At 46.7% G+C, this 27,159-nt stretch overlaps 2 protein-coding genes across 3 annotated transcripts in view; one reads left to right on the top strand and one right to left on the bottom strand.

Moving 5' to 3' along the window:
- The window catches only part of TMEM39A (transmembrane protein 39A), a 44,705-nt gene extending 37,055 nt beyond the window's left edge, over positions 1-7,650 (bottom strand). The window contains exon 1 of the mRNA XM_075905834.2: positions 7,332-7,650. The gene's annotated coding sequence lies outside the window, so the exon portion shown is untranslated. The remainder of the gene's footprint in view (positions 1-7,331) is intronic.
- A 235-nt stretch (positions 7,651-7,885) lies between these two features.
- Positions 7,886-27,159, top strand: part of B4GALT4 (beta-1,4-galactosyltransferase 4) — a 58,476-nt gene continuing 39,202 nt past the window's right edge. Inside the window, exon 1 of one of the 2 annotated variants that reach the window (XM_075905862.2) lies at positions 7,886-8,034. The gene's annotated coding sequence lies outside the window, so the exon portion shown is untranslated. Of the gene's footprint in view, positions 8,035-15,028; positions 15,204-27,159 lie in introns of those variants that run through there. The other variant, XM_075905865.2, reaches the window with a different exon arrangement.

The following is a 27,159-nucleotide window of genomic DNA, read 5'->3' on the forward strand; positions in this document are numbered from 1 at the left end:
TTTGCGGAAATTCAAGTGGCCAGTGTAGACAGCTGGCAAGTTTTTCCGGAAAAGCGGCTGATTTTCCGGAAAAACTGGCCAGTCTAGACACAGCCTTTATGTTTTATTAGTCTTTAAGGTGCTGCTAGACTATTCGTTGTTTTTTAATATTCTATTGAATTAATGAAATGCTTCGGGAAGCACAGGTTGACTTTATGAGCCAGCTAAGACATGCTGTTCCAAACCAGAGGGATGCCACTGCAAAAAAGAATTCCTCTAGGTGGTTGGCTCTCACAGCAAAATAAAGGAACAACCATCTTTACTATTTCAAAAAGTTTTGGCATAAGACTTATGTGTAAGCAGAGTCTAAATGATGAGTTTAGGAGAGGCAGAGTCCTCGAGCAATTTGTATGTACAGGCAGTCCCCGGGTTATGTACAAGATAGGGACTGTAGTTTGTTCTTAAGTTGAATCTGTATGTAAGTCGGAACTGGCGTCCAGTCAGACACTGCTGAAACTGACAGTTCTGACTTACATACAGAATCAACTTAAGAACCCCAGGCGTCCCCAAGTCAGCTGCTGCTGAAACTGATCAGCAGCTGATTCCAGGAAGCCCGGGGCAGAGCAACTCTGCCTGGGGCTTCCCGTAGTCAGCGCTGGTCAGTTTCAGCAGAAGCTGACTTGGGGACGCCTGGGGCAGAGCAGCTGGGGTGCTACTGGACCAACCCAGCAGCACCCCATCTGCTCTGCCCCAGACGTCCTGATTCAGCCGCTGCTGAAACTGACCAGCAGCGGCTGAATCAGGACCTGGGGCAGAGCAGCTGGGGTGCTGCCGGGTTGGTCCAGTAGTGCCCACGGGCGCTGCAGGACCAATCGGCAGCGCCCCAGCTGCTCTGCCCCAGAGTCCAAAACAAAAGCCTGGTCTGCTGGGGGGGGGGGAGCACACTAGCTGCGCCCCCCCCCCCCCAGCAGACCAGGGACACGGGGAGCAGAGCCGCAGCGGCAGCGGGGTGCCGCGCCTCTGAGGCTTTGCTCTGGCAAAGCCTCAGAGGCGAGGGACCCCGCCACGGCTGCGGCTTCAGTCTGGGTGCCTGTGGTCTGCTGGGGACAGTCCCCAGCAGACCACAGGCACCCTGACTGAAGCCGCAGCCGCGGGGGGGTCCCGCGCCTCTGAGGCTTTGCCAGAGCAAAGCCTCAGAGGCGCGGGGAACCGCCGCTGCTGCCGCTCCAGTCTGGGTGCCTGTGGTCTGCTGGGGACGGTCCCCAGCAGACCACAGGCCCCCGGACTGAAGCCGCAGCCGCGGGGGGGTCCCGCGCCTCTGAGGCTTTGCCAGAGCAAAGCCTCAGAGGCGCGGGGAACCGCCGCTGCTGCCGCTTCAGTCAAAGCGGCAGCAGCGGCGGTTCCCCGCGCCTCTGAGGCTTTGCTCTGGCAAAGCCTCAGAGGCGCGGGACCCCCCCGCGGCTGCGGCTTCATTCCGGGGGCCTGTGGTCTGCTGGGGACCGTCCCCAGCAGACCACAGGCACCGGGTCTCAAGGGGCAGCAGCAGCGGTTCCCGCGCTTCTGAGGCTTTGCTCTGGCAAAGCCTCAGAAGCGCGGGAACCCGCCCGGTGCCCCTGGTCTGCTGGAGACGGTCTCCAGCAGACCAGGGGCACCGGAGCAGCTTACGAACGGGGCTTTCTCGCCCCGACTTCCGGGGCGAGAAAGCTCCGTTCGTAAGTGCGGATCCGACATAAGTCGGATCCGCGTAAGTCGGGGACTGCCTGTATATGAACACACATACTCTGCATATGTATCTAGCAGTCAGGAGTTGTGTAGTTCCAAATAATGGGGATGGGGGAGGGGCTAATAAAGGGGCTGCGAATGCCAGGTGTCTTGCTTAGATCTGAAATAGTGAAAAGGAAGGGGCCATAACAGAGAAATGAGATAGCCCTTAAAAATAGTAAGGAGGCCCAGTCAGCCCAGTACTCAAGCACTGGGCCTGCATCAGCTCCCCCATTTAGTAACGCAATTCATTATTCACCATCTGGGGACAGCCATTCACTGGTAAATGCCATTTCATCTCTGGCTGCAGACCCTGTAGCTCCAGTCCCTGTAACAGTGGCTGTGGATTGCCCAATATGATGACTTTGTATAGAAACACTTCATACCAGTTTATTCTGCAAATTTTGAAGTCTTCAGGAGACTAAACTGTTTTTAGTCACAGCCAAAATATGGTCAGGGTCAAAGTGCAACTAATGCCCGAGGCCTCTGCCATGACAGAAAGCTGCTTGTGTGTAATTGACCCTGGTAATCCTAGTGGATGAACCCGCTCAATTCTGCAAATGAAGGCAAAAATCCCTCCAAAGTTGGCACAACCTAATCTGGAGGAAAATTCCTCCCTAACCCCTAATTTAGGAGTCAGTTTAACACTGGGCACACAGCTAAGTATCAAGACTCAAAGGATTTGTTTCTACTTGAGATCATTGATCTACCTGGCCTGTGCTACCTTCAGCTCAGGCCAAGATTTGATGCTCTTAGGAGGGTACACACCACCTTCCTGATTTCATCTGGTCAATTTTAGCCAATTGTGAATTGAAAGGGGAGGGGGGAATTTCTTCCTGACCTCTGCTGAAGAACCCTGAAGCCTGGCATTTGATTTTCTTTATTTTAGCAACATTGTTAAAAATATAAATAAGGTGGAAGCAAAAAAGAGATATGATTTCTTTACATGGCATGGAAGTGAGGAAGGCCGACTGGGTGGCTACGTCTACACTGGCCACAATTTCCGGAAAAGCCATGCAAATCAGGTAAGTCAGGATAGGGAAATCCGCGGGGGATTTAAATATCCCCCGCGGATTTAAATAAACATGTCCGCCGCTTTTTTTCCGGCTTGGGGAAAAGCCGGAAAAAAAGCATCTAGACTGGTGCGATCCTCCGGAATAAAGCCCTTTTCCGGAGGATCTCTTATTCCTACTTCCGGAAGATCTCTTATTCCTACTTTCAAGTAGGAATAAGAGATCCTCCGGAAAAGGGCTTTATTCCGGAGGATCGCACCAGTCTAGACGCTTTTTTTCCAGCTTTTCTCCAAGCCGGAAAAAAAGCGGTGGACATGTTTATTTAAATCCACGGGGGATATTTAAATCCCCCGCGGATTTCCCTATCCTGACTTACCTGATTTGCATGGTTTTTCCGGAAATTGTGACCAGTGTAGACGTAGCCGGCGTGTTTATTCTCCTTTTCACAGAGTGGAAGCAAGGATTTGAGATAGGATTATGATTATATTTATTTTTGTAGCACTGTAAATATGCACTGTACTTTACAAACCACAGACAAGTCTTGGTCTTGCTCCAAAGGATTTATAAACTAAAGAAGACTTGACAAACTACAAACATACAGGCTGTGTCTAGACTGGCAGCCTTTCCGGAAAAACTTGCCAGCTGTTTACACTGACCGCTTGAATTTCCACAAAAGCACTGACGATCTCATGTAAGATTGTCAGTGCTTTTGTGGATATACTATGCTGCTCCCGTTCGGGCAAAAGTCTTCTTCCAAAAAACTTTTGCGCAAAAGGGCCAGTGTAGACAGCAGAGATTTGTTTTCCGCAAAAAAGCCCCAATTGCGAAAATGGCGATCGGGGCTTTTTTGCGGAAAAATGCGTATAGATTGGCCATGGACACTTTTCCGCAAAAAGTGCTTTTGCGGAAAAGCGTCCTGCCAATCTAGACGCGCTTTTCCAAAAATGCTTTTAACGGAAAACTTTTCCGTTAAAAGCATTTCCGGAAAATCATGCCAGTGTAGACGTAGCCACACTGTCAGGTGGGATTGCAAGTCAGGCTTTTGGAGCTGGTTTGAGAGTCCCATGAATTTTATTGATGGGCTCCAGTCTCCAGCTGTAGCACTTTCTCTTTTTCTCTATGTGTAAATGTTCAAGTCTTTTATGCACCGTGAGACCTGTGGAATAGATTATTTTTATTAAAGAAAAAATATTAACCTGTTGCTGAGTCTTCCCTTATTCCAGCCTGCCCTAATAGTGAAAGGGGCAAAACAGAGAGGGCAAATTGTGGAAAGGTGGTGCCATTTCCAGTGTGACAACCCAGTGTTACCATTGTTACTAACCCTTTGAACAAGAACTGTAGCTAGTCAATGATCATACATTGCTGCATTTTGATTTATCTCTTTTCGGTATGTCATTGATACCTCTTTATTCCCTTCCAAAACTCCCATCTGACTTGAGTCCTTGTTTATGCTTGCCCCACCCAGGCTACGTCTAGACTGCAGACTTCTTTCAGAAGAAGCTTTTCTGGAAGAGATCTTCTGAAAAAGAGCGTCCACACTGCCAAAGTGCATCGAAAAAGCAATTTGCTTTTTCGACAGCTAGCATCCACACCGAATGGACACCATCTTGCATGTAAGCTGTGATTACTATGGGCAGAATGGACACCAGGGTACCTGTGCTTTTTCCTCTTTCCTCTTTTTGTGAAAGAACTCCCTCTTCTCCGCCCACACACGCCTTTTTCCGAAAGAGCTCTTTAGGAAAAAGGCTTCTTCCTCATAGAAAGAAGTTACCAATGTCGGAAAAACCCCTCAGTTCTTTCGATTTTTTTCCCGAAAGAACGCGATTGCAGTGTGGACATAATTGAAGTTTTTTTCTGGAAAAATGGCAATTTTTCCAAAAAAACTCTGTAATGTAGACATAACCCTAGAGTCTTCAATTCAAAGGACTGAATTTCCTAGACTCAGAACACAAGTGGGTCAAAAACCAAACAACACTCTCAGAGCAGTGTTTTATTATTTACTACTATTTATCATTAACTATGGTGCTTTGCAATTATTAAAAAAGGGCAAACAGATCAGGACCAGAACAGCAACGTGCCAAGAGACAAATGAAAAGACAAGAAAAGACAGAGATCAGAAAGTGACTTAGTGAAAAGAAGATAAATGTAAAGTATTAGGGAAAGGAGAGAAAATGTTTAATAACGTTTTATGTGGACTAGCTTGCACCTCTAATGTCTCCCACTTGTCATTTGTACTATAGCTTTATCTCACCTGTTCTTAATCTCTGAACCTCCGCATGCTAGCCTAATACAGTAATCAATTGCTTTTACTGCTAGTACATTTCCCTTAATGTCTCAGCTCAATGTTTCCTTTCCTGGCTTTGGGCCATTGCTCCTTATTCCATCCCCCTCTGAGGCTGTGAATAATTCTTATTCTCTCATTATACTGGTCTATAATAAATTTACTGACTCTCATTAAATTCCTTCATCCTTCAGGTCTCCAACCCATTAAATAGATTTAGTATTTTTAGGGTCTTATTCAGAGGCCACTGAATGTAACGGAAAGATCCCCATTGACTTAACCAGGTTTTTGGATGAAGCCCTTATTACCCACATCTCATTTTCTCTCAGGTTGCCCAATTTCAGCCTGAATTGAAGTGTGCAGGTAAAGAGGGGTGAACCAATTTTTTTTAATTCTATCAACCTCAAACTTTGGGGAGGTTTGGAATCTGAACCAGGAGATCAGAATTTCAAAGATCAGTGAAGATCAAACAAAAACCCAGGATACAGACACATCAAGACACCAGTATGTGTGAAATCTGGTTCTGAATTTAGTATCTCAGCCCTATCTCTGGTGTTTATAATGGGCACATTATTCAGTGAATATTCAGGGAAACCTGGGAATCTCTTCTTTTTTTCCTTCATACTCACAGGCAGAGGGCATTAACCCAGGGCAGCCAGGGAATGGGCGGCTGTCTCCACTAACCCCTGCTCAGTATAGTCCAGAGATCCCTTGCACTTCTCTAGTAGGATATCAGCTGATTTGCTCATGGATTCCATGATGACTATTCTCTGTTATCACTGCATCATTTAGGGATGGGTCTGAACCAAACTCCTGGACTCTCGCACCTCCAAATCTTTGGGAGAAGAGGCTGAAATTCAGATCAGGATATGAATCCTTTGGCTTGGGCCACCTTCGACAGAAACAGAGCCTGAGGACTGGGAAAGGCCTGGAAGAGTTGGGGAACTGTCACTGAGGTGCAAAAACTGGCTCTGACAGAACATACTGGAAAGATGAGATCATTAGCATTGACACCCGATGGAATTGCCCGCTCTGAAGTGCTCCTGACCAATGAGATTACTGCATTTCAACTTGTCTCACCTGGGGCTAGTGCCTGGTGCAAAACCATGTAGCTCATACAGGGCTCCAAAGCAAGAAGAGGAGCACTTCATGGGTGGCCCCCACACATCTATGAACAGCCCAGTAGCAGACCGAAGATAGCATTGAGGGGCATGTTGACCTAAGGGAAAGTTACAGGGATCCTCCTAAAATGTAGATGTAGAGTTCTGAGTGGCCATTCTACCCTGCTCACTAGTGGCCAACAAACCACAAGATACCACAGTAGAAAATTCAGATTCCTCATCCTTACAGACAGGATTCTATGTAATTTGTCCGAGTCTCTCTCTGCTCATATTTTCTCCTAATTCCTACCTGCTTTCTGATGCTTTCATCTCGTTTCTCCTTCTGCCATGCCTTGTTCCTGCCTGTCCCTTAAAAGTCTGAAGCATACCCCTTGTCCCTTTTCACCTACTATCTCTTGCTTCAAATCTCCTTAAAACCCATCAGTTCAATCAGTCTCTTCATCTCATAAAATATCCCTTCAGCCTCTTACTCCTGAACTGTTTTCCCGCCACTTACAATTGTTAGTTTCATAAATAGTAAATTCTGTCAGCAACTACAAGGGCCAGGTCCTTATTTTGGGGGATTTTCTACAATTTCTTAAGTTTTTGCCTAAGACCTCCATCCAGGAATGTGAGACCCTATATAACCACTCTGAGCATCTTTGCTAGGCAAATTAATACATGATTAAATGCGGGGATTTAAACAAACAAACTTGATTGGAGACAGAGGAGGGGAGAGAAAAGGGAAAGGCCAGGCTGAACAGAGAAAAATATTTATAATCTAGCCATCAGAGCTTTCTTGCGCAAGAGAGCATCTACACTGGCATATATGCTCTTGCGCAAAAGCACATGCGAGTGTAGACGCTCTCTTCTGGAAGAGTTTTTGCACAAGAACTCTTCCGCAAAAGAGTTATTGCGCAAGAAGCTGCCAGTGTAGACGTAGCCTACCTGTATTGCATCAATGTATACCTCTGAGTTATTAAATGTTTCCAAAGCAAAGAAAATTTAGATAACCAGCCAAAATAACAATAGAGAGCTATAAATCAGTATAAGGAATCAGAGAAGCTGCCAAGTAGAACTAATTCAGCAAAGACAAAAGATAAATTAGACAACATAATGGATTCCTCCGAGGCTGTGTGGAAAATCGTAGATCCCCGTACAGTGTACTGCCACAGGCCGCCCAATGGGGCTACTCACACGAGTGATGTTAAACAGGCATAAATCATTGCGAGGCTGGGGCCGGATTTAGCTGTGATCGGAAAAGGACAATCTTTGCGAGACACGTTTGTTTTGCTTGAACTGGCGGCGGCGATGCAGCGCTGGAGCTCTCTTGCCCTACACATCGGCCCGTGACTCCACAATGCGGGCGACAGGGACCGACTATGGTTGGACTAAAAGTACCGTCTGGCGAAACGGCGCAGCGGTTGCCCACATCACCAGGAGCCGGTGCCCGCCCTGGATACCTTGCGGGGGGGCGATCGGGCCACTCGCCGCCACCTTCGGCCGCTGCTTGCGGGCTCCAGCAGGCGCCGCTACACTCTGCGAGGGTGGCCCCGCGGGAGGAGACAGGCGCGTGAGGGCGGCCGGGCGGGATGCAGCCAGGCTGAGGGGCCGGGAAGAGGCGGGGGAGGGGCTCGGTGCACGCGCGCGGGAGGGGCCTGGCCGCGAGCGAGGGGTGGACTGGGGGCGGCGCGTGCGGATCGGGGGTTCCCGCCGCCCAAGGCCGCGGGGGGAGGGGGAGGGAGGCGCAGGGGCGGGGGGCGGTAGATGTGTGTTCGGAGGGGAGGGGTCTCTCTACCCCGCCGCCGGGCTCTCTGTGGTGGGAGGCGGCCGCTCTGCCCTCGTCTCTATGGTTGGCGGCGAAGGACGCGGCTTGGTGCCGACCCCGCTGTGGGGGCAGGTGAGTAGAACCCCCCCCCCTCCCCGGGGGGGCTCTAAAGCGGGGGGAGGTCACAGCCCCGCAGCTTCCCGGGCACGGCCCGGCCCCAAGGAGCGACCAACCGCCCGGCGCGAGCTGAGTAACGGGCCGCAGCCCAAGGCAGGGGGCGGGGCCACCGGCAATAGCGCCCCTCCCCCCGGCGGGCGTTACGCTCAGCCAGCAGGCGCGCGGCAGCTGCAGCAGCGCGTGGGGAGCCAGAGCCCGCTGCCTGCCTGCGCTGGGGAGGGGGAGCGGCGGTGCTTTGCCCTCCCCGTGACACCGGTTTGCCTCCCTCTGAATTGCTAGCGGGGAAACGCCCAGGGGCGTCTGTTCCGGCGTTGGGGCGCTTCACTGGGTTCGGCCCCTCTGTGACTGGCGGCAGGGCTGCCACATTGCAACTCTCAGGAGAGAGGATGCTCCTGAGAGGGCGTGGATGTGCGTCCCTCTCTACCAGCTCCTGCCCAGCATGATACTCCTAGGCTACGTTTAGACTGGCATGATTTTCCGGAAATACTTTTAACGGAAAAGTTTTCTGTTAAAAGCATTTTTGGATCAGAGCATCTAGATTGGCACGGACACTTTCCTGTGCAAGCACTTTTTACGGAAAAGCGTCCATGCCAATCTAGACGCAGTTTTGTGCAAGAAAGCCCCGATTGCCATTTTCGCCATCGGGGATTTTTTGTGCAAAACGGTTCTCAGCTGTCTACACTGGCCCTCTTGCACAAAAGCTTTTGTGCAAGAGGGCTTTTTCCCGAACGGGAGAGTCATTGTATTTGCGGAAGAACACTGACAATCTTACATTAGATCGTCGGTGTTCTTGCGCAAATTCAAAGCAGCCAGTGTAGACAGCTGGTAAATTTGTCCGCAAAAGTGGCCGCTTTTGTGGAAAAACTTTCCAGTCTAGACACAGCCACGGTGTTTTTACTATATTCTGCAAAGCGCACCAGGAATCACGTTAAAGAGCCACTTAATGGCTCATTAATTTCAGTCTGAATATCACCGGTATAAATGTTTCTATGAATTAAAGAATTCTTATGGAGACAAATAAACAATCCACTGTAATATATGTATAAAGACAATTCCTATGTTGCAACAATGGGAAAAGAAAGGTAGCTGTAAGCAAAAACGAAATGTTTCACTGATATTTCCCTGTCTCAAAAGAAATGCAAAACAAGTAAAGCAACAAAATTAAAAAAATGAAAAGTGCACCCTCTGAAATTCTATTAAGTTATTAGCAAAATAGTAGGGAAACTTGTTTAATAGTGACTAACATTTGAATGTTCAGCATAGTCAAAGTAATTTACTAGTATTGGCTCTTATCTGGCAGTTGGGTGAGCCTAGATTGACTTTTGTGTCTTTAGGGAGTGCCACTGAATTCAAGTATGGCATTAACTAATACATTAATTTGATTCTGATCCAGCAAGCTCTTAAACAAGTATACAGCTTCATTCTGTGTTTTTTCTCATGGCCTCACTGGTTAAACGGTCAAATTATACACGTGCTTAAGTGAGGGATTGGCAGCCTTTCAGAGGCAGAGGGATGGGTGTAAAGGTGAAGGTTAACCAATGGTTTCAAGTTAATCTGTTAAGCATTTAAACACCTAGGCTATTTTGGCATGATTTTCCGGAAATGCTTTTAACGGAAAAGTTTTCTGATAAAAGCATTTTCGGAAAAGCGCGTCTAGATTGGCAGGACGCTTTTCCGCAAAAGCACTTTTTGTGTTAAAGTGTCCGTGGCCAATCTAGACGCGCTTTTCCGCAAAAAAGCCCCGATAGCTATTTTCGCGATCGGGGCTTTTTTGCAGAAAACAAATCTCTGCTGTCTACACTGGCCCTTTTGCGCAAAAGTTTTTCGGAAAAAGACTTTTGCCCAAATGGGAGTAGCATAGTATTTCCGCAAAAGCACTGACAATCTTACATGAGATTGTCAGTGCTTTTGCGGAAATTCAAGCTGCCAGTGTAGACAGCTGGCAAGTTTGTCCGCAAAAGTGGCTGCTTTTGTGGAAAAACTGGTCAGTCTAGACACAGCCATGGTGTTTTTACTATATTCTGTAAAGTGCACCAGGAATCACGTTAAAGAGCCACTTAATGGCTCGTTAATTTCAGTCTGAATATCACCGGTATAAATGTTTCTATGAATTAAAGAATTCTTATGGAGACAAATAAACAATCTACTGTAATATATGTATAAAGACAACTCCTATGTTGCAACAATGGGAAAAGGAAGCTAGCTGTAAGCAAAAATGAAATGTTTCACTGATATTTCCCTGTCTCAAAAGAAATGCAAAACAAGTAAAGCAACAACATTACAAAATGAAAAGTGCACCCTCTGAAATTCTATTATTAGCAAAATAGTAGGGAAACTTGTTTAATAGTGACTAACATTTGAATGTTCAGCATAGTCAAAGTAATTTACAAGTATTGGCTCTTATCTGGCAGTTTGGTGAGCCTAGACTGTCTTTTGTGTCTTTAGGGAGTGCCACTGAATTCAAGTATGGCATTAACTAATACATTAATTTGATTCTGATCCAGCAAGCTCTTAAACAAGTATACAGCTTCATTCTGTGTTTTTTCTCATGGCCTCACTGGTTAAATGGTCAAATTATACACGTGCTTAAGTGAGGGATTGGCAGCCTTTCAGAGGCAGAGGGATGGGTGTAAAGGTGAAGGTTAACCAATGGTTTCAAGTTAATCTGTTAAGCATTTAAACACCTAGGCTATTCTGGCATGATTTTCCGGAAATGCTTTTAATTTTCCGGAAAAAGTGGCCAGTCTAGACACAGCCCTACGCTATCAAATCCCTACTTTGAAGTCTGCCTAAGGTGCCCCTTAAGGAGGTCCCAGTTCATTACCTCTTCTGAAGTGTTTGTCCTAGTGTGCTCTCTCTTCCATCCTGAGAAAGTAGTGGTTCCTGGAGCATGTTGAATTCCTGGAGCATGAATAGGATTCCTGATTTGGAGTTAGGATAGGCACAGATACAATGACAGGTACTAGGGTCCCAGTTTTGTCTCATACTCCTTCAGAGTAGAGTAAAAGTTGGGTGGAGACTCCTATCTTGGTCTGTTTTCCAAGCTGCTGCTTATACACGAAATATCCTCACAACGTTGAAGTGGCAAACCTACTCTCATTGAATCATTCTTAAATCCCTTCTTCCATGATGCTCTCAAACTGAGATTTTAAAAATACGTAAGACTTTCACATTGTTTTCCAGTATCTCTTCTCTCTCTTTCTAGTTTATAAATTTACTAGAAGACTTACCTGGCATTGCTGGGGGCTGTGCAGGCCTCCCATCCGTGTCTCCCTGGGGCCAGCCTTCAACAGCGGGATGCTGCACAGTCCCCCCCCCCCATCTGCAGCTGATTTGGGGGAGAGGACAGCATGCAGCATAGGGGGCAGCTGCTCCCTCCAGTCTGCCCAAGACCATGGAGGCAGTGTCGCCGGCTGCAGCCTTTCCTCCTTGTAGCCCCTCTGTGCTCATTCGCAGGGGTGGCCCTAGACTAGCTGCCAGCAACTGGTGCCCTAGGGGAACCATGCAGTTGGCGTCCCGCCCTCCCCCAACCCCAAGGGCAGATATCAACTGAGGGTTTTGGTTCTGTGCTGGGGAGAGGGGGGCTGGGGATGGAGTTCTGTTGGCTGGGGGCCGAGGGGCTGGGGATAGAATTCTGGGACCAGGGGCCGGGGATGGAGTTCTGGGGCTGGTGGCTGAGGGGCTGGGGATGGAGTTCGGGGGCTGGGAGTAACAGGGTGCCGGGCCGGGGAGAGAGTCCCCTGCACCCGCCTCCTCCCAAGATCCCACCTCCCCTGAGAGAAGCCAGCATGCACCTCTCCCAGGGCTGACCCCCCCCCCTCCCGCGGGGCAGGGGAACCCCCCCCGCGTTCTTCCCCCTCCCATGGCCAACTCCCCCTCCCGCGTTCCGACTCCCTCAGGGCCGACCCTCCCCCCATGGCACAGGGGAAACCCCCCCCGCATTCCTCCTCCCCTGGGGCCGACTCCCCCGCTGCGGCACAGGGGAAACCCCCCTGCATTCCTCCTCTCCCGGGGCTGACCCTCCCCCCCGCGTTCCTCCTCTCCCAGGGCTGACCCCCCCCCCCCCCCGCATTCCTCCTCCCCCGGGGCACTGGAAAACCCCCTTCGCGCTGCCTCTCCCAGGACTTACCCCCCTCCTGCCTGCAGGGAAGCCGTGCTCCAGGTAAGGCACAGGAAAGGAAAGGGGAAATGGAAGGGGCAGGGTTTGGAATTTGGCACCCCATGTAACTTGGCGCCCTAGGCGGCTGCCTAGTTTGCCTATAGGCATGGGCCGCCCCTGCTCATTTGTGAGTATAACTGTCACTGCTATCACACCCTTACCTTTCCATTTTATGCAAAACAGTCGCATTCTACACACATCCCATTGTCCAGGCACAACCAAAGCCTGACCTTGCTTTAACTTATGATAAAAGGAAGCTGCCTACCAAATTTGGTGGTCCTAGCTCTTACTATTTAGGAGGAGTTTTTGAACAAACAAAGTTTCCTGCAGTCCCATGAAGTTTGTTTACAGCCACAGGTCCCGGCTCTCCGTGTTCTATGCTGTTATTTAGCTAATTTCTTACACATTACAAAGACAGCTTCCCCACCTATTGATAGTCCTAGTAACTCGATGTAGTTGGGATTGGTCCTGCCTAGAGCAGGGAGCTGGACTTGATGACCTCCTGAGGTCTCTTCCAGCTCGATGGTTCTATTATTCTATGATTCCAGATTAGCCACTCATTGACTGACAATAAACTTTTTCCTCCTTCCTTCTTCCTTGCCCCACCTTCTGTTTTAAAGTCTGATTTGTTAGTTTATAATGTGTTCACTTTCTTCATTGTATTCCTTTGTTATATATGGTCATGCCAATTCTTCAGATCATATTCTGAAAGAGAAGTGGGTCTGGCCCACGAAAGCTCATCACCTAATAAACTATCTTGTTAGTCTTTAAAGTGCTACATATTTTTTCCTTTAGTTTTTAAAGAGAAACTGCCCTGCAGCCACTTTTCTGAGGCCTGGGCTAAATCAAAGCTTACTAACAAACTGTTAATGCATGTGGGCAGGATCCAAACAGATAGCGCATAGCTGTCTAGCAAGATTGTCTCTAGAGGGTTTTGGGTCCGGGTATAATCCCCATTCCCCTTCTCTCAAGCAAGCCTTTGCCCTACCTGCTCCTGCTCCGTCTTGTCCCAACTCTTCCTGCCCTGTCCCTGCTCCATTCTTTCCTCCAAGCTTCCAGCTTTGCTCCATCTCCATCCCACCTCTTCCTACCTCTGCAAATTGGCTGGCGGGAAGCAGGACTGAGCCAGGCGCATGCAGACCTGGGCACACGAGTGATTCCAGCCCCGGAGATTCCATTTTGTCCTCCCCCCATGCCCTCCTTCAAGTAGCTGTGAACTGCCTGGCTGGTAGACACACTCATGCAGCGTAAGCACATCTACCAGCCAGGCAGTTCGCAGCTACGGACTGATACACCTAATAATAATAAAAGTTACCTAATTAGAAAATACCGGACATTTTATATGTCCGGTATTTTCTCAATATGTTTCCCGGACAGAAACCTCAAATACCGGACTGTCCAGTACAAAACTGGACACCTGGCAACCCTATCCCTTCTTGCACCCTCCCTTTCTAGCCAGATACCCTACCCCCAATTTGCTCCTGCTCCCACCTCCTGGAGTGCCCATGTGGCACCGGGTCCTCCAAGCCCTGGCACAGGCTGGGCGGAGGATGCAGCCGGGTGAAACACTGAAAATTTATTCATTTTTAAATTATTTTTTAATCTGTGTTTATATTTTTGGGCTGCAAAAAACAGTACTGAAAAAAAAACGGGTTCCAACTAAAGTAAAAAGTTTGGGAAACCTTGGTCTAGCCAGCTTTCTATCCATCTTAGGGTACGTCTAAACTACATGCCTCCATCGATGGAGGCATGTAGATTAGCCAGATCGGCAGAGGGAAATGAAGCCGTGATTAAAATAATCGCGGCTTCATTTAAATTTAAATGGCTGCCCCGCTCTGCCGATCAGCTGTTTGTCGGCAGATCGGGGCAGTCTGGACACGCCGAGCCGACAAAGAAGCCTTTCTTGATCGGCAGAGGTATGCCTCGTGAAACCAGGTTTACCTGTGCCGATCAAGAAAGGCTTCTTTGTCGGCGCGGCGCATCCAGACTGCCCCGATCTGCCGACAAACAGCTGATCGGCAGAGCGGGGCAGCCATTTAAATTTAAATGAAGCCGCGATTATTTTAATCGCGGCTTCATTTCCCTCTGCCGATCTGGCTAATCTACATGCCTCCGTCGACGGAGGCATGTAGTCTAGACACACCCTTACAGTCTATTTATCCAATCCATATTCCCTTAACTTGCTGGCAAGAATATTGTGGGTGACCATATCAAAAGCTTTGCTAAAGCTGGCACTGGGGGCTTTGGGAGGACCAGAAACAACTTATCTGAATAGTCATCATTTGTTTAATCAATATGCAAATATGCAAATGAATGTTACCGGTCCTCCAAAAGCTCGTGAATGGATTTACTGGTCCCCGTGTCAAAAAGTTTGGGAACCCCTGGACTAGCTGATACTGAGCTGTAAGAAGTGCACTTCTCAGGACATAGCAACAGTGTAATGGTCTGTGTGCATAGCTGGGGAGGAGTGCTTGGAAGATGGTGGTAGGCAGATTAAGCATGATAGAAGCTATACCTGAAGAATCTCCATAAGGCTATGAGAGCTCAGCTGAAAATCTTTTGTGTTTCTAAGGCTCTTAATCCTTCTGACACCTTACTATTATTATTATTGTTGTTGATTATTTGTTTTGTGGAAGGGTCTTCGATATGCTGCCCTAGTGCATATGTGTGAACTCCTCCAGGATAGACTGCTGTGAGCTTTGAAAGATTAAGAGAGGCTCTCTGCCTACTCAGAAAGAAGGGGAGGGCAGGGAGGAGGAGCATGTAGGAAGGGCTGAGGGCGTGGCTAGTGGGGTGGAAAAAAGCTGAAAGTGTTGACTGCAGTGTTGAGTTGACTCTATCCTTGTATGTGTGAGGCAACAACCGTCTCTTTGTTGGGTTTTATGGCTGAGAAGCGTCTGCCATTCACACAAGAATCTCCATAACTGCGCAGAGTGACTTCTCTATGGGAAAGGCAGCAGTAGCAGTAAGTAGATTTAATGTTTGGAAGCTTCAGGGGGTAGCTAAGTTAGTCTGTACAGGATAAACATCAAATGGTATCATGAACTTTCATGGGCACAGCCCACTTCTTCAGATGACTGGAGTTTTGAGTTTAGGATGTGCAGACCCAAAATAAATAGGGGAGAAGGGAAGCGGGGGAGGAAAAAAAAGGAAGGGAGTGGGAAACAAGGAGACGAGGGTATGAAAGTATCAGAGGGAAAAACAAGTAGGCGGAACTAGTAACCTATAAGCCCCTAAAGATTGGATAGTTAAAAGAAGCAGATAAGGATCTTAGGATAGCAATTAGATAGGAAGGATAGTATCTACATGTTTTGTTAGTCTATAAAGTGCTACCAGACATTTGTTGTTTTTTAGATTTAATGTGTTTGCTTTCATTTGGTTTGAAAAGATAAAAGGAGTGGGAACGAGGGGGCTTTGTGGAAGCTTAAGAGCCAGTGAATTCATTGTTTCTGGGTGCATACTGAAAAGGTTGGTTGAAAAGATTCTCTTTAGGAAAATGTGGGGAGGAAATTTAAGCCTAGAGTGTAAGGAAGTGTTCTAAAGCAGTGACACAAATTATGGTTTGCTAAAAAAGCCAAAAATGTATTGACCTGAAAAATCTGTGAGAAGGGGGCTGAAATAAGCATTTACAGAACTCAGGAGCTTGTTCTGTGCTGCATGATAAACAGACACTGTAAACTGATATTTCTACTGTGTTGCCTGAGAGATTACTTTGTTCTTGGAAGTTGTGGGCCAGAATGCTATTTTGTCTGTCCATTCTGCCCTTGGCAATAATCCTGTTTCTACTTAGGAGATTCAGTTCGAGTACAAATGTTGAATTATAACTGCACAATTCTGATAACCACTGTTCCAAGAGTTCTTCTTTACTTGGGTCTTTACTACAGCATGTGTGGACCATTTAAATGTGGATAATTGTTTTACCTCATATTTTCCCATGGAGCTCAAGTTGGTTATAGTGCTGTGTAATGGATTCTATCGCAAAGATCTCCTTGAGACTGTCACTTGATGTGCTGAAATACCACTGAGCCCCTACTTGCTCTCTGGAGCACCTCATCCACCACCCTGTCCTGCTGAGCCAGACCATTTGTTGTCTTCCAGCTATAGCATTAGAGTTGGGGTTACAAACGACAGCAGAGCAACACATACCCTGTGATCAGCCCCTCCCTATGAGCAAGCACCCTTCACTCCCGACCCACAGGGGAGCAGAGTGCAGGAACAGCATAGAGCCAGAGGGGTGTAGGGAACAGTGGGGGAATACGGGGGTGGTGCGGGGAATGGGAGGCACAGAGCCAGAGGGATGCAGGGATCGGGGTAGCAGGGTGCGGTGGAGGCACGGGGAATGGGACGCGGGGAACAGGAGGGGCAGAGGGATCGGGGTCTAGGGGCAGTGCAGGAAATGGGCAGCACAGAGCTGGGGGGGCAGGGATCGGGGGGAGCAGGGTGCGGGGTGTAAGGGTGGCGCAGAGCCAAAGGGTCGCGGGGAAAAGGGAGAGCAGGAGGTCCAGGATGCAGGGGAGGCGTGGGGAACGGGCGGCGCGGAGACAAAGGGGGGCTGGGGCCGTGGCAGGACTGGAGCTGGCAGGGCGGGCCCTGGCTGTGCCGCGCGCCACAGCCAGCTCTCAGGGACACGCGGCCAGAGCCGAGCTGCCATGGCCCTTAAAACTCAGGGGGCCAGGTCACGCCAGCGTCCTGGCCTCCCGCCCCACCTCCTCGCTCCGGAGCTGCACTCAGGCAGCCCGGTGGGAAGAATCGCCACACTTCCCCCTTCCCAGCGGTGCTGTGTTCCTCCGCCGGCTGGTGGATCGGATGGGGCCACGCCGCCTGTGGTGCGGGCTTCGGCCAGCCTGTCACAACGGCCCACCGGGCAAGTCTGCCTCTGCACTCACCATTTGGAAAATTCCACTCACTGCGGGCGAGTGCATTTGTCGAGTCCTGCCCATATCACTTCAGACCACTGGGTACTTTGCATGATAGTGAGGGATACTTCATTCAGTCCTGCACCTTCCTTCCCCGAAGAGGGACTCTTGTCACAAACAACTCCTTATTCAGGAAGTGCATTCCCTCCTGTCTCTGTGACCAGTGGAGGAGGTTCCTCAGGAGCACCGGGGAGAGGGGTTTTATTCCTGGTATTTCCTAATACCAAAGGCCAGATGTGGCCTCAGGCCCATTCTAGATCTGTGAGAACTCAGCATGTTTGGGAAGAAGCTCTGTAAGGTCTCTCTGGCCTGCATCATTCCTTCTCTGGATCCAGCAGACTGGTATGCCATCCTCAGCTTGAAGGATGCACATTTCCATATTGTAGTCACCCAGCCTCAGCTTTGTGGTGTACAATATTCACTACTTGTTTACAGTCCTCCCATTCGTCCTATCAGTAGCACCTTGGGACTACACAAAATGCTTGGTAGTCGTCCCTGCATTCTTATGCAGGCACTAGGTATAGACCTTCTGCTACCTTGACAACTGGCTGATCAGGCCTCCTCCAGGATCCATGGAGAAGCTCAACTCAAATTCGTCAGAGCCAACTTTGACAATCTTGGTTTCCTTATAAGTGAAGTGAAATCCATTCTGTCCTTTGTCTAGAGCAGGGGTCTCCAAACTTTTCAGCCCGAGGGCTGCATTAACTATCAAACAGCAGTTCGGGGGCCGACTACACACTTGAGGTCCAAATAAAAAACAATCAAAACATGGATGTTGTTTTTAATTATTTATTTAATATTATTTTATTCAGTTATTATTTAATAACACATTGATACACTACACATGAACACCTGTATTAGTGTGAATGGTGAAATTGTTTCCTGGATGCCAAAATAGCAGACATTTCTGGCTTTAGATTTGTTGTCCCTAACATCAACAGTGACCTGAGATTATCATCGGACAAGTTTGTTCTCAAATTGTTCGTCACGTATTTCATTCTTGAAAATGTTTGTTCACACAGGTATGTTGTTCCAAAGATTGAAAGGTACCTTGATGCAAAAGTTTTGACATTAGGAAAGTCTTCCTTGGGCAAAAACTGGTAAAAACCCACCAGTCCTATTTTGAACTTGTCCCTAAGGAGGTCATTTGCTTGCAACTCAATGACTTCCAGCTGCAGTTCATCTGGGCAACTGGCCACATCTTCTTCAAATGGGTTTTGAAACAATCTCACTTCTTCTGCCTTTGAATCCAAGTCAGAAAACCGCTGCTGAAACTGCAGCTGGAGGTCTTTGATGATCTCGCATGCAAATGACGTGGGGAACTCAGCTGTTGCTTCAGCCATGAAGACCTTGCACTGCTGAAAGTGCGTCAAGTTGTTGGCCTGTACTTGTTCCAAAAACAAGACAAGTTTGGATCTGAAGGCCTTTAGGTGGGTGTATAGATCAGAAACTAGATTTTGCTCTCCTTTTAGTTTTAGGTTCAGAAAATTTAGGTTCAGCGAATAAGGTTTTGCAATGTAATGACCGGTTGGAAAACATAACGCACTACTGCATGCCTCTATTTTAATTCGGTAAAAACATAACGTCCACGTAAGCGGCGGCTGATCTTGGCAGGATACACGTAAATTTCCGTAATTTTTTTTCCGTAGACAAAAAGGTCTCCACGGGCCGGATGAGAGGGCCTCGCGGGCCGTAGTTTGGAGACCCCTGGTCTAGAGGATACAGCTTATAGGAGTGGTACTGGACTCAAGCCAAGCTAAGGCATACTTGCTGGAACAAGATTTCAGGCTATGACTGATATTATTCAGGATCTCAGTCAGTTTCCCACCACCATGGTAAAGAAGTGTCTAAATCTTCTGGGTCACATAGTTGTATGTGACAACCACACCAGACTCAGGCTTAGACCCCCTTCAGTCATGTCTGGCATCAGGGTATTGCCCAGCCTGAGATAAGGTTGGACAGGATTATGACCCTGCCCTGCCCAGTGCTTGACTCCCTCTGGTGGTGACCAGTCCCCACAGATGGTCTTCTCAGGGATCCCCTTTGTGGCTCCACAACTATCTCTGTCCCTAGTGACAGAAGTTTCAGAGTTGGGATGGAGAGCTTATCTGGGGGACTTCAAGACTCGACGTCTCTGGTCTCAGGCTGACCTCCCTCTCCACATCAATGTCAGAAGGTGGTCCACCTAGCTTCTGGGCATATTTAACAGATCGTTGTGTATCCAGTATGATGGACAATACAACAGCAATGTTCTACAGTATCATACAGGGTGGTGCACACTACTTTCTCCTGTGCAGGGAAACCCTTGTATAGGACTTCTGTGTAGAACATTCCATACACCTGCAAGCATCATACCTCCCCAGAGTACAGAGCAAGCTGGCAGACAACCTCAGCAGGTCATTTCAGGACTACAAGTGGTCTCTGCACCCAGATATTGTGAATGTAAACTTCCAAAAATGAGGCTTTCTCCAGATGGACCTATTTGCCAGGTGTCACAACAGGACGTACTAGTAGTTCGGCTTCTTCCAGAACCATAGCCTAGGCTCCAGCGCAGATGTGTTTCTCTTCCCTCAGGGAGGTCATCTCCTATTCGCCTCTTTGCCCATACTGCTTATTCTCAAGGTACTCCTCAAGATTTGGAGGGAACAAGCTCAGGTCATATTGATAGCACCAGCTTGGCCCCATCAGAACTAGTACATATCCCTTCTAGAGGCTCCAGTCACCTTGCCCCTTTCCCAGACCTCTTGACACAGGACCACAGTAGTTTCCAGCACTCATATCTTGAGTTATTGCACCTCACAGCATGGAAGCTCCCTGGCTAAATCCAGTGAAGCTTTCCTGCTCTGACCAGCTCAGACAAATCCTTCTTGGCAGTCTGAAAACCTCTTCCACTTGTTGTGGTAGGTGACCCTCATAGAGGATTTCCATCTAGTTGGTACAACACAGCTTGTCCCCGACTTTGGCCTCTGTGTCACTGATTCTAGACTACCTCTTTTAAGATCTGTCAGCCTTATCAGTAAGAGTTCACTTAACCATATAGGTATTCCATCCAGCTGCATTGGGCCACTTGGTGTTTGCAAGCCCAATGGTTAATTGATTCCTGAAAGAACTCGAGATACTGTACCCTCATGTTTGCCAACCCATCTCGGCCTGGGACCTCAATCTAGTCCTTTCCAGACTGATGGGATTACCTTTGGTGACATGCTTTCTGCTCTGCCTCTCTTAGAAGGCCCCAGAGGAAGTGAACAGAACAGGTAATCATCAAGTCATCCCTCCCTTGTTATCCATTACCAGGCTTTGACAAACAGGGCTAAAAACACCATTCCTGCCCATCCTGGCTAATAGCCATTGTTGGACCTAACCTCCATGAATTTATCTAGCTCTTTTTTGAACCCTGTTAAAGTCCTGGTCTTCACAATATCCTCTGGCAAGGAGTTCACAGGTTGATTGTGCTCTGATAAAGAAAAACTTCCTTTTGTTTGTTTTAAACCTGCTACCTATTAATTTCATTTGGTGACCCCCTAGGTCTTATGTTATGGGAACAAGTAAATAACTTTTCCTTAGTCACTTTTCCTCACCAGTTATGATTTTATAGAACTCTGTCAAATGCTTCCTTAGTCTCTCTTTTTCGAAGATGAAAAGTCCCAGTCTTTTAATCTCTCTTCATATGGGACCCATTCCAAACCCCTAATCATCTGTGTTGCCCTTTTCTGAACCATTTCCAATGCCAATATATCTTTTTTGAGATGAGGAGACCACATCTGTATGCAGTATTCAAGATGTGGGTGTACCGTGGTTTTATATAGCGGCAAAAAGATATTCTCTGTCTTATTCTCTATCCTTTTTAAATGATTTCTAACATTCTGCTTGCTTTTTTGACTGCTGCTACACACTGAGTGGATATTTTCAGAGAACTATCCACAATGACTCCAGTATCTTTTTCTTGAGTAGTTGTAGCTAAATTAGTTCCCATTATTTTGTATGTATGATTGAGATTATTTTTTCCAGTGTGCATTACTTTATATTTATCAACATTAATTTTCATTTGCCAAATTAGAGAAAACTGTAAAGAAAAATATGGTTACTCACCTTCTCATAACTTTTATTCTTCAAGATGTGTTGTTCATGTCCATTCCAACATGTTCCCTCCTAACCCCTCAGTTGGAGTAGCAGCAAAGAGGAACTGAGAAATTGGCCATTTGGCAGGGCCCTATATAGGGCAACATAAGGGCATGACTCCAGGGGGGCCTAGGACAACCCTGCAGCTACCTTCTAGGGGAAAATCTTCCATTAGCCTTGCATGTGTGTGGACACACGCTTGATTGGAATGGACAAGAACAATACGTGTCGAAGAACAAGTTATGAGAAGGTGAGTAGCCATTTTCCCCTCTATTCTAAAGCAATGTTGGACATCAAGACCATTTGGTTGTGAAGATGAAGGGTTTGAGCCGATTAGAATGAACTTCAGAGCCAGAATTCAGTAGATGCCTACCTAGGAGCCCATGAATCCCAGCCTTAGAAAAGGCAGCTGCTGAACTGTTTCCCACAAGGAAGCACAAAGTGGTTCTGCTTACATATTGTTCACTTGGCACATGGTTCAGGTGACTATGAAATGAACAAGAAGTGTTACTTGTCTTTGATTTTATTCCAGACCAGGGAGTCTGTCAAGATTTACTGGCTCAGGAGATGGTCTGGTAATTCTGTGGCAGGATCCGGAGGTGCTCTTGCCAGTAGGTCTGATGATGTGAATATATGGGTGTGAATAATACTTCATGCTCTAAACAATGCAGTGGCACCTTCACCACAGTACCGTCTGCAGGGTCACCACCTTAGACACCAATTAAACAGAGCCACAGCACATAATGGTTACAGACCTGCAGTAGAGCATAACCAGAGTAGGACTGGGAGCCAAACAGAGGAGGGTGCTTGAGCATGGGACTCATGAGTCTCACAAGAATCCCAAAAGGCATCAAACAGTGTAATTTCATAAACCTGCAAGGGAAGAAGGGCAGTGGCTTTGCCGTCTGCTGTAACTGTCACCCTTTCATCACTCAGTCACATGTAGTGCCAGTGGCCACCACCTTCATACCATTTTCAGAGTTATGAGTGGCAGACAAGATCTGTAGCTGCCACTGTTGCGGCTAATGCAAATTCTGTGAACTATATCTTCAAATCCCATAATACAGAGGCTAGCGGAAGTTCTAGGCAGAAGCTCTGCTGTGAAGTAGAGACAGGCAGCGTATCTTTAGAAATAATACTGTCTTTCTTATTTTATTGTCAGCAGAAAGTGGCTTTAATTTTGGCATTATTTCATAAATTTTGCACTGTTAGAAGTGTTAGTAATATTCAGGCCTGTATATTTGCTTGAAATAGAATTTGAGTCTTGTTTGCCCAGTTAATTTTTGATATTTTTATACTCTTACTAATATGTGTGAACAAAGAATAAAGGCACAAACAGATGGGAGGAGGGGAAAGAGATGAGAGATGGAATTAAAGTGTTACTAACCCTATCAATAACCTAATTAGCTGTAGGAGAGAAAGCAGGCAGAAGCCCAGCAGCAGAGTGGGGGCTATCCTGTTTATTGCAGCCAGTGTAGCATGTATGATTACCTGTCCTATGGGCGGGTGGTGTATGTGTGCATTTGGTGCAAGGAGCTCCTGGCCCTCAGAGATTGCATACAGGCTTTGGAAGCCAGGGTAGCTGAATTGGAGGAGCTAAGGGAAGTCGAGAGGTACATAGATGAGGCTTTCTGGGACACTGTAGGATTGTCCCACATCTGGTCAGACAGCCCCTGTGCTGTTAAGGAGGATGAAAGGCTCAGGGAAGGAGAATAGTCAACTGAAGCAGAGGGAAATGATCCATAGTTGGGACCTTCCTTCCAGAGGATATTATTGTATCCTCTCGCACTGAGAATACATCTCCGGAGGAGAACTCCAGTCATTAGGAAAAGGCAGGTGTTAGTAATGGGGGATTCAATCATTAGAAACATAGACAGCTGGGTTTGTGATGATCGGGAGAACCATATGGTGACTTGTCTGCCTGGTGCAAAGGTTGCAGCTCTCTTGACAGATGTAGATAGACTTATGTGTAGTGCTGGGGAGGAGCCGGTGGTTGTGGTACATGTAGGTACAAATGACATAGGGAAGGGTAGGAGAGAGGTTCTGGAGACCTAATTTAGGCTGCTAGGAAGGAGATTGAAATCCAGGACCGCTATGGTGGCGTTCTCTGAAATGCTTCCAGCTCCACACGCAGGGCCAGGTAGAGCTTCAGAATCTTAATGCATGGATGAGATGATGTTGTAGAGAGGAGGGGTTTAGATTTATTAGGAACTGGGGAAACTTTTGGGATAGGGGGAACCTATACAGCAGTGATCTCCAACCCTTTTAAACACAAGATCACTTTTTTGAATTTAAGTGCAATCCAGAATCTACCTGAAACCCAAATACTGTTGCCCTACCTCCTTTGTGCCCTTTCTCCAAGGCCCTGCCCCTGCTCGCTCCATCCTTCCTCCCTCTCCCATCCTTTCTCCCTTTTCATCAGGCAGGGGCAGAGGTTTGGAGTGCAAGCTCTGCTCTTGAGTTAAGGGATTTGGGGTTGCTCTGAGCTGAGCCTGGGGCAGTGGGTTGGGGTGCAGTAGAGGGTTCAGGGTACAGGCTCTGTAAGGGAGTTTGGGTCTGGGGGAGCTCAGGGCTAAGCGTGCAGGAGCGGGTTTATGACTGGGACAGGGGTTCAGGAGGCAGGCTCCAGCTGGACAATGCTCACAACAGGTGGTGCAGTGGGGCTAAGGCAGTCTCACCCCTGCCCTGGCCCTGCACCATTCCCAAAAGCAGCCAGCAAACTCCCTCCTGAGCCCCCCCAAATCCAAACGAGCCCTGTTATGCCCCACCTCCCTCTCCATTCTGTGGAGATAGAATACAGGTTGGTAGAGGGGGCACCCTGATGTCAGCGCCCCTCCTCTTCCTTCCCTGCCCTGCCCAGCAAGCTGGGGGTGGGTGGAAAGCTTCAAGGCAAAGGGCAGGAGCTGCACAGTAGTTGCGGGGAGGGGAAACTGAAGTGCCGGCATTTGATAGCCTCTTGGCCAAACCAGTCAGAATCACCTGTCAGAGGCACCAAGATCTACCAAAATGAAACCAGACTGCTGGCATTTAACATTAAAAAGGTCGTAGAGCAGTTTTTAAACTCAGGGCTGGGGGAAAGCCGACCGGTACGGAGGAGCACATGAATCAGAAAGAGACATCTCTTACAGGAGGGTCTATTAATAAGGATGCACTACGACATTCTAGTCAGGAGGAGAGGATGGAAGTATGGGTCAGATCAGATGAGACACAATCAAAAGAAAAAGAGTCTAACACATCAGGAAATGGCAGAGATAAATAGTGACAGATTTTTAAAGTGGTTGTACACAAATGCTAGAAGTCTAAATAATAAAATGGGTGAACTAGAGCAGAGTTTCTCAATTTTTTTTATAAAGTACCCCTTTTTTAAAAAAATTATAATTACCTACAGTACCTGCAGTTTTCAGACACACACAATTTTTTTCTACCATTGCAACACATTTGTTTAAACAACTTAATTGTAGACTGCCGGACAATATTTTGGGGTGTAAAAAGTACAAAAATAAGAAAGCGCTGTACAACTTAAAACAAAAATTCTGTTTTCTCCAAATTTCAGTTGTGTTGATGTAACACCCCCCCCCCCCAGACTTCTCTCAAGTACCCCTAAGGGTATTTGTACCACCAGTTGAGAAACACTGAACTAGAGTGCCTAAGTTTAAAGGAGGATATTGATATAATAGGCATCACGGAAACTTGGTGGAATGAAGATAATCAATGGGACACAGTCATACCAGGGTACAAAATATATCGGAAGGACAGAACAGGTCATGCTGGTGGGCGAGTGGCACTATGCATGAAAGAAAATGTAGACTCAAATGAAGTAAAAATCTGAAATGACCTTAAATGTTGCATAGAATCTCTATGCATAGTAATTCTGTGCTCCAATAATAAGAATATAGCAGTAGGGATATATTATCAACCACCTGACCAGGACAGTGATAGTGACTATGAAATGCTAAGGGAGATTAGATTAAATAAAAAACTCAATAATAGTGGGGATTTCAACTATTCCCATACAGACTGGGTACACGTCACCTCAGAACGGGATGCAGAGATGACATTTCTTGATACCTTAAATGACTGCTTCGTGGAGCAGCTGGTTCTTGAATTCACCAGGGTAGAGTATATTCTTGATTTAATGCTAAGTGGAGCACAAGATCTGGTTCAAGAGGTAAATATAACTGGACCACTTGGAAATAGTGACCACAATGTAATAAAATTTAACATCCCTATAGTGGGAAAAGCACCTCAGCAGCCCAACACTAGCATTTAATTTCAGAAAGGGGAACTACACAAAAATGAGGAAGATAGTTAAAAATAAATTAAAAGGTACAGTGACAAAAGTAAAATATCTGCAAGCTGCAGGGAAACTTTTCAAAGACACCATAATAGATGCCCAACTTAAATGTATACCCCAAATTAAAAAACACAGTAAGAGAACAAAAAAAGTACCACCGTGGCTTAACAACCAAGTAAAAGAAGCAGTGACAGATAAAAAGACATCTTTTAAAAAGTGGAAGTCAAATCCTAGTGAAGAAAATAGAAAGGAGCATACATTTTGTCAAATTAAGTGTTAAAATATAGTAAGAAAAGCCAAAAAGGAGTTTGAAGAGCAGCTAGTTAAAAAATCAAAAAGTAATAACAAAATATTTTTAAGTACATCAGAAGCAGGAAGCCAGCTAAACAACCAGTGGGGTCCTTGGACGATTGAGATGCTAAAGGAGCACTCAAAGATGATAAAATCATAGCGGAGAAGCTAAATGAATTCTTAGTTTCAGTCTTGATGGCTGAGGATATTGGGGAGATTCTCAAACCTGAGCCATTCTTTTTAGGTGACAAATCTGAGCAATTGTCCCAGATTGAATTGTCATTAGAGGAGGTTTTGGAACAAATTGATAAACTTAACAGTAACAAGTCACCGGGACCATATCCAAGAGTTCTGAAAGAGCTCAAATGGGAAATTGTTGAACTATTAACTGTGGTTTGTCCTTTAAATCCTTTAAATCAGCTCCCGAACCTAAAGACTGGAAGATAGCTAACGTGATGCCAATATTTTAAAAGGGCTCTAGAGGTGATCCTGGCAATTAGACTGGTAAGTCTAATGTCAGTACCAGGCAAATTAGTTGAAACCATAGTAAAGAATAAAATTGTCGCACACGTAGATGCATATAATTTGTTGAGGGAAGGGCAACATCGTTTCTGTAAAGGGAAATCAGGCCTTACTAATCTGCTAGCGTTCTTTGAGGAGATCAACAAACATTTGGACAAGGGGCATCCAGTGGATATAGTATACTTAGATTTCTAGAAAGCCTTTGATAGGGTCCCTCACCAACGGCTCTTAAGCAAAGTAAGTTATAATAGAATAAGAAGGAAGGTCCTTTCATGGATTGATAACTGGTTAAAAGACAGGAAACAAAGGGTAGGAATAAATAGTAAGGTTTCCAAGTGGAGAGAGGTAACTAGTGGGATCTCTGAAGGGTCTGTCCTGGGACCCATGCTATTCAATTTATTTATAAATGATCTAGAGAAAGGGGTAAACAGTGAGGTGGCAAAAATTGCAGATGATACCAAACTGCTCAAGATAGTTAAGATCAAAGCAGACTGTGAAGAGCTTCAAAAAGACTTCACCAAACTATGTGATTGGGCAACAAAATGGCAAATGAAATTTAATGTTGATTAATATAAAGTAATGCACATTGGAAAAAATAATCCCAACTATACATACAATATGATGAGGACTAAGTTAGCTACAACTACTCAAGAAAGAGATACTGGAGTCATTGTGGATAGTTCTCTGAAAACATCCACTCAGTGTGCAGTGGCAGGCAAAAAAGCAAATAGAATGTTAGGAATAATTAAAAAAGGGATAGAGAATAAGACAGAAAATAT

The sequence above is a fragment of the Pelodiscus sinensis genome, chromosome 1, assembly GCF_052426305.1.
Source record: "Pelodiscus sinensis isolate ZL-2025 chromosome 1, ASM5242630v1, whole genome shotgun sequence".
NCBI lineage: Eukaryota > Metazoa > Chordata > Testudines > Trionychidae > Pelodiscus > Pelodiscus sinensis.